General features: G+C 39.4%; 1 long non-coding RNA gene across 1 annotated transcript; it reads left to right on the top strand.

The window, feature by feature from the left end:
* The first annotated feature begins 50 nt into the window (after positions 1-50).
* LOC123384920 lies at positions 51-4,145 on the top strand. Its single transcript, XR_006596726.1, has 3 exons — positions 51-714; positions 1,798-1,919; positions 2,407-4,145. It is a non-coding gene; the product is annotated as an uncharacterized LOC123384920 (long non-coding RNA).
* The last annotated feature ends 6,170 nt before the right edge of the window (positions 4,146-10,315 follow it).

Below are 10,315 nucleotides of genomic sequence, written 5' to 3'. Positions count from 1 at the left end.
GAAAAAAGAAAAGAAAAGAAAAGAAAAGAAAAGAAAAGAAAAGAAAAGAAAAGAAAAGAAAAGAAAAGAAAAGGCAGGGTGGGGGGAGTCTCCCTTGTGCACCCTTTCATTCAATGCCCTCTTCCGATAGGAACTCTATTCTGACCTCTATCTTCATAGATTGTCAGGAAACATGGATTTGAATTCCAGTGCTGTTAATTATTAACCGTATGACTTCAGACAAACCACCTAACTTGTCAGAGCTGCGATTTTATTAATTAACGACGAGGTTAATTAAAAAAAAAAATTTGCCTTGGAGAGTTGTTGCAAAGTATGTTAGAGTGACATAAGCTTTTTAATAAATATCCTTAAAATGTGATGAGCTAAGAAACAGGCCATTTCTATCTCTGTCACGAAACCATCTATGACAGGTGCTCTGGGTTGTCGGGGGCTTAGGCAACAAGTCTGATAGCAACTCATGGATTTTAAAACCATTACATTTTTTGTCACCTCAACCAACAGGAAAGGGGAGAAGGCATGGAGGAGGCAGACTATTCCCTAAAGGCTCCAGCTTGAGCTCCATCCTCGCGCTCACCTTCCATTTGAGAAGGTATAGACACTCAACCTACCTGGCCCCAAGCAGGCTGGGAAATGTAGTTCCAGGATGGACGGCCATGTTCCAGCTACAACTCTTGACAGAGAGGAAAAACAGAGTTTGCTGGAAAGCCACTGTAGGTGAGATAATGCATATAAAGTACTCAGAATATTTCCTGACAAAAGGTAGCCCTCAAATATTAGCTGTTTTAGTAGTAGTCTCTCATTCTTTAGGAATTAGGAAAGAAAGCTTTTTCTCAAATTAGGCCACAAAATGACTCTTTCTAGGAAACATGTACTGGTCTCACAGTCCTATTCTGCCAGCTTCCTTTGGCAACTCTGAGCACATCGCTCAGCCCCTTTTCTCTAAGTGCCGTTCCTCTGCCCCAGAGAGCGTCTAAAACACTTGCTGGTGACAGTCCTGAAAGACAAGCCACGGAGAAGGTCCAGCTCTATCTCTGGAATGCCTCATTCACTGTGGGATGAGCTCAGAATAGAAGCCAATTAAAGGATGATAAATGGGTGTTGGACTTGCTACATTTCCCGGCCTGGTTTTGGCCACAGAACAAATTTATGCAGACCAATGTGGAGACCCTGGGAGTCTTTTTCTTGTTAACTCTGGCATTGACTATCTTCTGTTCTGCGGACAGACTCATGGGGCAAGGTATACGGTGGGCACCTGGGTGTAAGAGGATAGCCAAGATTGATGGATGGATGGTCTGCCTTCCAATGCTATAAATAATACAGACCCAAGTCCCATTAGCCATGGAAATTTGCAGTAGGAAACTAATGAAGTCTTTAATTATAAAAGTTCTAGCTATTTAGTCTTCCAAGAAGTCAAGGCTCCTAATAAACACTTTGGCAGAGGCCAGAAGCAGGGCTGTGCTGTGTAGCTGGTCAAGTGTGAGTGTGAGAGACCACCCCTTAGACCGGCATGGCAGGGAAGCCCGAGTGGAGCTCGTTCATGACCTCAGCACATGGGCTGCCAAGGATGCAAAATTCCCCACTGCCCTTTCCCCTGCCTCTTACCCCACCCTCTGGACTGCCCAGACACGTGGGAGGAACTGGGCCTCAGCTAAGGACAGCCTACCTGCCCTTAGCTGATCTGCAAACGTTACCTGGCTCTTTAACAACTTGCTTGGAGCATCTCTGTGAGTAATTAATTTGCTGGTTCCCCTACTAGCTGTGGCTGGAACCTGATTTCTTCCTTTGTGCTTGTTACAGTTTCCAGCCGTGACCAAGTACAAGCTTTGCTTGGAAAAGAAAAAGAAGTCTAAATGATTCTCTCCTCTGCTTGGACTATAAGGATAAATGGAACCAAGAAGACCTTCTGCACACCTATAAAAGTGTGTGCAGGTTTGAGATACCTCGATAGGGGCCAGGTGGGGAACCGAGGTGGGGGGGGATGGGGTTGGACTGCTTAAGGCTGTGTCCACACATACAGTGTGAACTGCAGGCAGTTCTCCTAATCATTTGGGCTAAAATTCTTTTACTGAAAATATCTGGAAAATTGAAGTTAGGTTGCTTTTTATTTTTTTGAAGTCTATTCATTTATTTTGAGAGAGAAGGTAAGAGCACAAGTGGCAGAGGGGGACAGAGAGAAAGGGAGAGAGAGGATCCTAAGCAGGCTCTACGATGTCGGCCCAGAGCCCAATGCGGGGTTTGATCCCACCATTGTGAGATCATGACCCAAGCCGCAATCAAGAGTCAGACGCTTAACTGACTCCACCACTCTGGTGGCCCAATGCTAGGTTGCTATTATTTATTTATTTATTTCTCTCCCGCCTATTTTAGAAAATTAATTCTGTTTTCTGCCTCACTTCATTTGTCCAGCCAACTTACAGGGAGCTCAGTTAACTGCCTTGCTCCTAACAAGGTTCGAATCCCAAATCCAAGAGGCTGCTTCTAGAGGCAGCTACAATGCTTTGGTCATCGCAGTGTCACCCCTGAGGGGAAGTGGTGCCACACGGAGGCAGGTGATCAAGAGAATGCCATGTCATCTCAAAAGCAAGAGCTAAGAGGGACCTACCATGGATTTCCAAGGGAAGGATCAAAAAACAGAGGAAGCCTGTGTTAGAAGCTTTCAGAGCCCTTTGGGATGGTATTCATGGAAACTGGAGGAAACAAAGGTAACAGGCAGCCTTACTTCAGGCTGTGGAGACAGCCCAGGGTGAGTCACAGCTAATAAAAAGTGCTCCGTAATGTTCCCATACAAACTGTTGAGACCAAGCCTTGGAGCATTTTCACTTTGGCCTGGAGCCCCAGAGTCCATTCAGCTGGTGATTAATTGCAGGAAAGACCCTGGGAAATGGATCAGGAACAGAAAGTGGTTTATACCAGTGTGATCATTAAAATTTGATCAAAAGCTGGATGTGGCCAGTTACCTTTTGATGGTGTTTTCTGAGAGCCAGTTCTAAAAAGACATCCTTTCCCACCAGCAACTTTCCCACCAGCAACTCTCCTTTAATTCCCAAGTAATATTTTGAGGCAACAGTTCATAATGGGTCAGAAAGAAGTACGGCAAAGCAGATGAGTGGATTGGGACCTTTTTAGGTGGTGATCTGGAAAGGAAAGCAACAGAAAGGGCTTCGGGCTTAAGACAATTGGGAAAAAAAAGTCTTAGCAACAATGAGTATGATTGACTTCTATGTCTGTTTTAGAAAGAAATAGCATACAAGTAATCTGAAATTTACATGCCAAGCAGGTCTGATAAAGTAGTTAAGTCTGAAGTTTGGATTTATAACATTTTCACACAGTTACAGTGTCACAGATCCGTATGTTTCAGATGTGACCTTAGATGACAGTTTCTGGAAGCCTCTATCCATCCACCCAGGCTGCACTGGGGATGACTTCTCTCTGGATCTTTGTAATACCTAAATCCACCCAATTTTAGCCTTATTACACTGTTGTAGTTGCCTTCTTGTGTCTGTATTCCCTATTGAACTCTAAGTTCATTTTGAGAAACTCTCCAGCTTTAGCTCAGCCCTGGGTACTCAGTAGGTGTTCTGTAAATATCTGTTGAATTAATAATAATTAAAAAAAATAGTGGTGAGGTTTCCAGCGCTTCCATAGAAACCTATATATTTTGTGGGGCTCCTGGGTGGCTCAGTCGGTTAAGTGACTGATGATATCAGCCCAGGTGGTGATATCAGGATCATTAGATCAAGCCCAATGATGGATTCTGTGTTGACAACATGGATCCTGCTTGGGCTTCTCTCTCTCCTTCTCTCTCTGCCCCTCCCTCACCTCTCTCTCTCTCAAAATAAATAAAGAGAAACCTATATTTTTTAACAGGAAAAAAACACGACTCTAACTCTTATTTTTTATAGGTAATATCTGTGTTTTCTTCTCCCATCCTGATCCAAGACTATATCCCACATGTTCTATAGAATCCCACTGCTTCTGTTGGCAAATGCACATGGCTTCCAACTGGAGCTCAGGACACTAAAACCTTGTTCATCTTGCTTCAGTTCCCTTCCTGAAGACAATTACTCTCTGCCTCCCCACCTGCTCTGGCTGTGAGAGGGGTTCTTTCCCTTTCTTTACTTTATTAGTATTAGTAGTAGTATTAGTGTTAGTATTATATTTTAATGTTTGTTTTTAAGAGAGAGAGAGGGAGGGAAGGAGGGGCAGAGAGAGAGGGAAACACAGAATATGAAGCAGGCTCCAGGCTCTGAGGGGTCAGGACAGAGCCTGACTTGGGGCTTGAACTCATGAACCATTGAGATCATGACCTGAGCCCAAGTCAGGCACTCAACCAACTCAGCCACCCAGGCACCGCTCCCTTTCTTTTCTTCTTTTTTTTCCCCCCTTTCTTTTCTTTATACACCGTTCCCTGCACTTCATGCATAGAGAGGGTGTCTCCTGGGGTCACAGCAGAAGGAACACCACCTACTCACATTCATAAGCACATGTTTGTATCAGAGAGAACATTCTTTAAGCAATGGATTTGTATCCTGGAAACTGCCCCTTTTTTCTCCTTCTTTCTCTCTCTTCTCTTTTTATTAGTTTGCTTATTTTTAGGTATTGAAAAAAGGAAAATAACAAGACAGTTGGACCTTTTATTTTTCCCCTGTAATAAAATCATTCAGAATGCTTGACTCTTGCTCTGCGTTCTTACAGTAAGCCAAAATGAAAAAGCTACACTCTTCCTCTCTGAGAGCATCTACTCTTTTTAAGTTATTTTTAAGTACTATTTCCTTTGTGCATTCCTTAGCTTTGCTCTTGCCATTTGCAATATGCAAGCGCATCTCTTTCCATCTTGAGTTGCCAGTAGTTCAAGCTTTTGGAGATTTTGAGCTACTTCACTGATCCATGATGTCACTGGTCGCAGGAGTGAGGAGTTTTAGGGATGGCAAAGGGACGTCACTAATGTAGATGAGAAGTAGAGAGTGGTCTGCCTGAAAGGCAACATCTACCCCATTCATATTTTGTGAAAAATATTACTCAGTGAAAATAATAAATAGTGAATATTAATTGAATCAAAGTGTGCTATAATTATGTGGGAAGGTGTGAAGTGGGAAAGGAAGGATATATTTTTGTGGGGGGAGCATGAGAAGGTTTTGAAAAGTTAAATCTAGCTCTTCCATAGTAGGAAGTCAATAGACAATATTCAACAATTTAAAATCAGGAAATTGCTCCCATGTTTTAATGTATATCACTTATATTCATTTCATGCCATCCAAAATATTTTTTTCTCATTTTACGTATTTTTTACATTTAGATTCAAGTTAGTTAGCATATAGTGTAATAATTATTTCAGGGATAGAATGTAGTGATTCATTGCTTATATATAATACCCAGTGCTCATCCCAACAAGTGCCCTCCTTAAGGCCCATCACCCATTTAGCCCATCTCCCCGGCCACCTCCCCTCCAGCACCCCTCAGTTCTCTGTATTTAAGGGTCTCTTATGGTTTGTTTCCCTCTCTATTTTTATCTTATTTTTGCTTCCCTTCCCCTATTTTAACCTGTTTTGTATCTTACATTCCACCTATGAGTGAAATCATATGATATTTGTCTTTCTCTGACTTATTTCGCTTAGCATAATACACTCTAATTCCATCCACATTGTTGCAAATGGCAAGATTTCATTCTTTTTGATCACCGACTGATGTTCCATTGTGTGTGTGTGTGTGTATGTGTGTATGTGCGCACACACACACACACACACACACATACACACCATATCTTCTTTATTCATCAGTCGATGGACATTTCGGCTCTTTCCATACTTTGGTTAATAGTGCTGCTATAAACATTGGGGTGCATGTGCACCTTTGAATAAACATTCCTGTATCCTTCAGATAAGTACCTAGTAGTGAAATTGCTGGGTCGTAGGGTAGTTCTATTTTTAGTTTTTTGAGGAAACTCCATACTGTTTTTCCAGAGTGGTTGTACCAGTTTGCATTCCCACCAGTAGTGCAAAAAGGTTCCTCTTGCTCCATATCCTTGCCAACATCCGTTATTGCCTGAGTTGTTAATGTTACCCATTCTGACAGGTGTGTGGTGGTATCTCATTGTGGTTTGGCTTGTATTTCCCTGATGATAAGTAATGTTGAGCATCTTTTCATGTGTCTGTTAGCCATCTGGATGTCTTCTTTGGAAAAGTGTCTATTCATGTATTTTGCCCATTTCTTCACTAGATTATTTGGTTTTTGGACATTGAGTTTGATAAGTTCTTTATAGATTTTGGATACTAACCCTTTGCTCTGTTGTTTGCAAATATCTTCTATTCCATCAGTTGCCTTTAATTTTGCTGATTGTTTCCCTTGTTGTGCAGAAGCTTTTCATCTTGAGGAAGTCCCAATAATTCATTTCTGCTTTTGTTTCCCTTGCCTCCATAGACATAGTAAGTAAGAAGTTGCTGTGCCCAAGGTCAAAGAGGTTGTTGCCTGTTTTCTCCTATAGGATTTTGATGGCTTCCTGTCTTGTTTAGGTCTTTCATTCATTTTGAGTTTATTTTTGTGTGTGGTATAAGAAAATGGTCCAGGTTCATTCTTTTGCATGTTGCTGTCCAGTTTTCCCAGCACCACTTGCTGAAGAGACTGTCTTTTTTTCCATCGGGTATTCTTTCCGCTTTGTGAAAGGTGAGTTGGCCATACGTTTGTGGGTCCATTTCTGAGTTCTCTATTCTATTCCACTGATCTGAGTGTCGATTTTTGTGCCAGTACCATACTATGTTGATGATTACAGCTTTGTAATACAGCATGAAGTCCGGAACTGTGATGCCTGCAGCTTTGGATTTCTTTTTCAACATTACTTTGGCTATTTGGGGTCTTTTCTGGTTCCATACAAGTTTTATAATTGTTTGTTCTAGCTCTGTGAAGAATACTGGTGTTATTTTGATAGAGATTGCATTAAATATATAGATTGCTCATCCAAAATATTTTCTAATTTCCATTGTTATTTCTTATTTGAGCAAGGGATTATTTAGAAACTTATTTCTTAATCTCCATATATATGAAGGTTTTCTAGTATATTTTTATGACTGATTTCTTTTTTAAAAAAAAATTTGTTTTTAATGTTTATTTATTTTTGAGACAGAGAGAGACAGAGCATGAACAGGGGAGGGGCAGAGAGAGAGGGAGACACAGAATCTGAAATGGGCTCCAGGCTCCGAGCTGTCAGCACAGAGCCCGACCCGGGGCTCGAACTCACAGACCGTGAGATCATGACCTGAGCCAAAGTTGGACGCTCAACCGACTGAGCCATCCAGGCGCCCCAACTGATTTCTTTTCAATTGCATTGTGGTCAGAGAGTATATGCTGTATGACTTCAATCCTTGGAAATGTGTTGAAATTTGCTTTGTGACACAATACATGATCAATTTTTCCATATATGCTTTAAAACAATATATGCTCTGAAGTTGTTGAATGCCCCATGTTCTCTCATGCTGTTTCTTTTTTTTTTTAATGTTTATTTTGGGAGAGAGTGAGAGTGAGTGGGGGAGGGGCAGAGAGACGCAGAGACAGAATCTGAAGCAGGCTTTAGGTTCTGAGTTGTCAGCACAGAGCTTGACGTGGGGCTCAAACCCATGAACCGTGAGATGATGATCTGAGCTGAAGTCGGATGCTTAACCAGCAGAGCCACACAGGCGACCTTCTCATGTTATTTCTTGATCATTTTGCTGCAGTCCTCTGTGTTCTTGCTGATTTTGTTTGTTCTATCAGTTACAAAGTATGTTAATAAAAACTCCCCCTAAAGTATTTTTGTCTATTTTCCCCTAAGTTTCTGCCAACTTCTGCTTTATATTATTTTGAAGCTATATTTTTGAAATGGATATTAATTTATAATGGTCACATTATAAATTTCCTAATGCAAGTTTTATCATTCTGTCCTTCTTTACAGATATAGTTTACTGGATCTGATATTAACATAGCTATACTCACTTTCTTTTCATTGGTATTTATATTGTACTTCTTTATCCCTCTCTTTACTTCCAACATTTTTGTATTCATATAGAGATATAGATGATTCTTAAAAACATAATTTTGTATATCAGTTTGAAGATACTTGACTTTGTCTCATTGCAGTATATATGATTACTATGTTGGGGTTTATAATCTTATTGAATTAAGTAACTTATTGTTACCCTGGTCTACATTCTTTTTTTTTTTTTTTTGTCTCCTTTCTTTGTTTTTACTTTGAATTTTTTGAATTATTGTTATTTTATTTTTTCCCCTCCTCTAGCTTAGAAGTTATATCCTGCTGGAGTGCCTGGGTGGCTCAGTCAGCCAAGCGTCTGACTTCAGCTCAGGTCATGATCTCACAGTTTGTGGGTTTGAGCCCTGCTTTGGGCTCTGTGCTGACAGCTCGGAGCCTGGAGCCCGTTTCAGATTCTGTGTCTCCCTCTCTTTCTGCCCCTCCCCTGTTCACGCTCTGTCTCTGTCTAAAAACTAAATAAACATTAAAAAAAAAAAGAAGTTATATCCTCCTTTGCATGTAGATAATAAACGAACTCTTCATAAGTCTAATGTGATTGTTATTTTTATCTTCTTCCTAAACAATGTAAGGATCTTAGAGTATTTTAATTCCATTTATTTCCCCCACTTTTACCTGATATTGTGGTTGTATATTCTAATTTTTATTGTGTGATAAGGTCATTATTAAGTTAAATTAAACTCCTCCCACCCCTGACTTCTCCTGAATCTTCAAGCTTTCATCTGGAGTCTTTTTCCTTCTGCCTGAATAATGCCCTTTAGTTTAAGTCTGTTAGTGACAAATTCTATCAGATTTTGTCTAAAGATGTGTTTCCCATTCATTCTAGTACATTTACAGTTATTTTTTCAGCTTTTAAAAGATAATACTCCATTGTCTTTTGTTTTATATTGCTTCTGTTAAAATCAGTTTTCTGTCTCATTTTTGCTCCTTTGAATGTTTGTATTATAATCAGCATCTGTTCAACATTATTCTTTGTCTTTAGTTTTGGAAGTTTTACTGTAATATGACTAGATATGGTTTCCTCTTTTCTTTTTTAAAGATTTGTTTGGAATTGGTTAAGATTTGTTGAATATATGGCTTAATATCTTGATCAGCTTTAGAAAATTCTTACCATAATTTCATCATGGTAAATGAATTTTACTTTATTCTCTCTTTCTCAAGTATGTGATATCTTCTTATTATATCCTCTTTTACTTATCCTAGATTAGATATTGTCCATTAATCTATCTCTACATGATTTATTTATGAATAAATGAATTATTTCCTCTGACCTATCTTCCATTTCACCACTTCTCTCTTCATCTGTGTTAAACTCATCCGCTAAGTTAATTTCAGTTATCTTCTTTCAGTTCTACAATTTTCATTTGTTTACTTGTATAGTTTCTAGTTCTTATCAAAATTACCCATCTTTTCATTTATCTCCTTGGGCATAGTGAACAGTTAAATAAGACTTTTACTGCTAATTTGTGTATCTGAAGCTCTTATGGGTCTGTTTTGTGGTTGGTTGGTTTTTTTCTGGGTTTGTTTGATTGATTGATTTATGTTCATGTTGCCTTATCTCATCACTTACCTTGTTATTTTTTATTGGGTGCCTAATGTTGTATTTTCAACATTGTTTGTAAAATTAATTTTAGGCCTAGGATGACATTTCCCTCCAGAGAGGAACACCACCAGTTTGGATTATCTCAATTCAACTTTAGAGATGAGGTCATTTGAAGTAGAGATTTAATCTTTATAAAGCTTTATAAACCTAATCCACCCTTTTTCCTAGAGTGATCCCTCAGGGTCTCAATTTGTAGCTCACCAGAGATCCCCTTGGTGGGGTGCCTAGCCCAATATGGCTGTCAAAAGCAACTTATAGCCTCTCAACCTCTTCTTTCAGAGTTGGCAAAAGTCCCCAGGAAAAAATCATCTCCACATGTTGGGTCACCTCCCTGTACCTCTATCCTCCAGCCTGGGGATTCTTTACTATCTTTAGAGTTCTCAGATGTCTTCAGACAGACATTTCTAATATTCTGCTGAAAAATTCCTCTAATTTTCCTCAGTGGGTAGATTGGTTTAAATTGATAAGTCTATCATTACTAAAATCTAAGTTATTAAAAAAAATGAGTTACAGAATCTACTTAATGACATTACACCATTATATAACTAGGGCTAAAAATGTATATCTTGCTTCCAGGGTGATATATTCCATTTCTATACCAATATTAGAGTATAAAAATTACTTTCTCTACTTTAGCGTCTATGAGGGAAATTGCAAAATTATAATGACAATTTGGGAATTTTTAGGTTTTTTATTAT

Source organism: Felis catus, chromosome A1 (assembly GCF_018350175.1).
Source record: "Felis catus isolate Fca126 chromosome A1, F.catus_Fca126_mat1.0, whole genome shotgun sequence".
Lineage (NCBI taxonomy): Eukaryota > Metazoa > Chordata > Mammalia > Carnivora > Felidae > Felis > Felis catus.
This window is presented reverse-complemented; position numbering and strand designations above follow the sequence as displayed.